At 30.1% G+C, this 3,975-nt stretch overlaps 1 long non-coding RNA gene across 2 annotated transcripts; it reads left to right on the top strand.

Moving 5' to 3' along the window:
* Nucleotides 1-751: 751 nt before the first annotated feature.
* Nucleotides 752-2,284, top strand: LOC145109299 (uncharacterized). Of its 2 annotated transcripts, none has more exons than XR_013708908.1 (4): nucleotides 752-928; nucleotides 1,180-1,293; nucleotides 1,611-1,967; nucleotides 2,038-2,284. It is a non-coding gene; the product is annotated as an uncharacterized LOC145109299 (long non-coding RNA). The 2 variants fall into 2 exon arrangements; XR_013708897.1 differs by having other exon boundaries at nucleotides 761-928; nucleotides 1,627-1,967.
* Nucleotides 2,285-3,975: the final 1,691 nt, after the last annotated feature.

Here is a 3,975-nt window from a genome sequence, read left to right as displayed (position 1 = left end):
CTTTAATTTATAAAATAAAAATACAACATTGGTTCAAGAATAAAAAAAAATACTTTCAAGCAACAATTAAAAAAGACCTAAAAATATGTAAAATGCAAAATAGTAAAAGTATATGAGATATAGATGATTGAACACAAGTATTTACTGGATTCAACGGTACTGAAAGCTTAATCCACATCGATCGATAGCCCTATTCGTCTCCACCGGTTACACCACCCATGGTTGATCTACTAAAACCAATAGTTTAAGACTTTTAAATGCTCTTAGAAACCTTGTACAAAGTTGGCCTATCTAGTACTCTTAAATTCTTTCCAAGAGGAGAATGGATCTAACTAACAATAAAACTAAGAAACTTAAACAATATGATAATCTTGAATGGAGTCACATCAAACGAAGATATAGATTGAAGCAAGAAAGTGGAGATTTTATAATTGAAAATATGGTGATTAATTGATCTTGATAAGCTTTAAATACATTTGAGAACATTTACGTAAATTGTCTCATAAAAATATAATGGTTTTTTGTGTGTTGCCTCAAAATCATAGCTTCAAAACAATGATGCTTTATGCATAAAAAAAGCTCGACATACTTGCTTCAAATTTCAGAATTCCAAATAAATGCATTTTCTAATAAAAAACCGCAAATACGATACACATGATAGAGTACGGTTTTGTATTGTGACCGTACTCTAATATGATTTTATATTTTTTTTGTCCGCCTGCCTTTTTATGAAATAAATGAGCGCCAAGTGTGCTCTACTTTTTATTTATTTATTTATTTTACCACCAGAACACTCATGTTTTCATTTTCACGACTTCAACACTTCTCTCAGCGTTCACTCATCATCTCCTCACCATGACCACGCCACTATCATCATCTTCGGTCCAAGGACGACTCCTCCGATTCACTTGCTAGTTTTGTCAAGAATGTACGAATGTTCCTGGATATTTCATCTCCTTTTCAATTTGTTCCTCTATCGATTTTTTTTTTTTTTTTTGAGATTTTCTACTATTTCATCTCCTTTCCAAATCTGTATTGTGAATCGTTCTCCGATATGACTATATTCTTTCATTTCTCTCCTATTTTGTCAAAAAAAAAAATTGTGGTTTGAAAATTGCACATAAAGTGTTTGTTGTAATGCCTGATTGAGATAATTCATATTATTTTACCTAAATTCAGAATTTGATCCTTACCTATTCAATCATGATCAACCGCATGGATTTAAGAAGCCTTTAAAATTCAAATTAAGCGATGGAGTATATCAATTATAAAAGAACAATATCTTCTAAAGAGGTAATTTTTCTGACGATTGTTCATGTTCTTTTTATTTCCCTTTTTGTTTTCTGATTCAATTAGGTTGAGGTGACCATTTCTAGTGCAATCAACAAACCTTGATGATTTTTCAAGTTAATTTTGCAAATATATGATTGTTTAGTAGTTTATTATTCTCAAATCCTTCCATTGTTGTCCATCTTTACATTTAAAGGTGATTATGTTTTAGCATCCATGCAAACTTGCTCTCTAAACATGACTATTAATATGATATGTAGACACTGTTGTTTCCCTCTTCTTTGTACATGTTTAGTTTAAAGTTAGCCTTTCCTGCAAAGTTCTATTACTTTTTAGGAGATTGGAGGTAATCATGCTCAGAGTTGGGTTTTCTACTAATGGATTTGCCACCACAACTACTATGACGAAACTGCATCTCATATGGGTTTCGTTACGAAAGCATATTGAAGTATACAGATACCCTGCTTGGTAAATCTATCACCAAACTCTTTCATCTTAACTTTCACCTTATTATTATCACTTTCTTTTCATTTGAAGTTTTCTTTACGTTGTATGGCATGATGTGATTGAAATTGAGACTTGGGTTCAAGGTGATGGAACTATGGAAGAATAGGGATTAGGAGTGATTGGATTCTCAAAGATTATTCCAATGGTGAGATCATTGGAAGGGCTACAAGGTGTATGTTTTTTAAATTTATTTTCTTCTCTACCTCCTTCGTTCTTTTAGCTAAATGATTAAGTCTGCAGGAAATGGGTGATGATGAATGAGGATACTAGAAGAATGCAAAAAGTCATTGATGATGTCAAAGAAGAGTACTTAGTTTTTTGCCCCAGGACACTCACGTATAGCCGCCTTCATTTTTTATATTATTTCAGTTAACAACTATAATAATGTTGTTACAGTTTTGAGTTTTGCTTCCACTCCATATTAGCATTTCTTGTAGAGAACAGTAATAGTCTGAAGAAAATAACAAAACTTAAAGATCCTGCTGAATATTCAAGACTAGGACTAGTGGTAAGTTATAAGCTCTATTCTTGTGGTGAATATATATATATATATATATATATATATATATATATATATATACAACCGACACTAGTACAAAAATGACCTATGGACACACCATAAAAGTGTGACCATATGCTTACAGTGACATTTTATTTTTTCACTAAAAGTGTGACGGAAGGTGGCGCTATCGTATAGGTCTTATGGTCACTTTAAAATGTAGTGTCCATATGATATGAAAAAGTATGGCCGTATTATAAAAGTATGGCTATTGGGTAGGGAATTTTGTTGCTAAAATCAATCATTTTATCCAATATTGTGGCGTTAAACTTTCATTAGACACATTTATTTAGTAATTGTAGTGACTATATATCACCAACTTGCGACATGCATGTTGTTTCAGTATGGCATTTTACTAATAAATAGTCACATAGTTTAAAGTTTATTAAGACTATTGGATATCTTTTGTAGACATGTAATTACGGTGCACATGACCATGTTCGTTAAATGGTCACATGTAATTCATTTCATAAGTGGCGATTTGATAATAATTAGTCACAAAAAGAAGCAATTTTGGTGACTATTGCATATTGTATAGAGACACACAATTAAGTGAAACAAGATCATAAGTATTATAAAGACACATTTTATTAAAATTACGGATTTAATATTAGTTTACGATCATATTTGTATTATTTTTCATGACCGATGTTATCATTCAGACATATAAAACATTGTAACTATGATTATTTTATATCATTTTGACATAAAGAATCAATTACAAAATAATTGTAACTGATTTATAGAAACAAAGTCGTTGCAAGTATGACCAAGATTCCAATTATTACAATAAAAAGTGGTTATTAGTATATCATATTTTATCATTTAGACACGAAAACATTGTTGATTGTGACTATTGTTTGTATTACAATCATAGAAAGTAATTTAAACTGTAGCCATTAGTGTTCTGTCAACACACACAATATAGATGAAACGAGAAAAAGAAATCGATATTATTAATAATTGAAATGCAAATCCATACATAAGATTCCTAATTAAAATATCAAAAAAAAAAACTTATACTAATAAAAAGTTGTAAAGAAAGCAATAACAATCATACACCAAAAAATAGATATAACTACACTTTCATTTTGTTGGTATTGTTCCTTGTCTTCTTGACAAGGCTATCACTCAATATAAAAGTTGTTTTGCGCTTCTTTGAGTTTTAAAGTTCATTGTCTTGAGGTGATTTCATATTTGGTACCTATACCAACAACATTGAAACAAACTTGAGTAAATAAAAAACTTAATAGAATAGTTTATGAAAGAAAAAAAAAGTGTAATGCACATGCAAGTTAACAGAAATAAACAAACCTTTGAATGTTTCACAAGTTATTTTAGCAATGAGACAAAAATTTTATATGCCTACTCAAATGTTTTTATTTCTTTAATTTCATGGGTATAAATGAATCTTTTTTTTTACCATTTCATCAATGGACACTTTATAGCAGTCACCTTGTTGAGGAACTTCATGAAAGAATTATCTTTCCTACAAATATAAATATGAAAATTGTTGAATTAAAATACTTGAAACATCGACATTCATTATATCGTTACCAGAGTGCAGTAGATAAATCATCGGACATTATGTTCATGATAAAGGCTAATTTGGGAGAAGA

This window comes from Lactuca virosa, chromosome 1 (genome assembly GCF_052849685.1).
Source record: "Lactuca virosa cultivar CGN04683 chromosome 1, Lactuca_virosa_CGN04683_v6, whole genome shotgun sequence".
In the NCBI taxonomy this organism is placed as follows: domain Eukaryota; kingdom Viridiplantae; phylum Streptophyta; class Magnoliopsida; order Asterales; family Asteraceae; genus Lactuca; species Lactuca virosa.
Note: the sequence above shows the minus strand (reverse complement) of the source record. Positions and strands in the feature narration are given on the sequence as shown.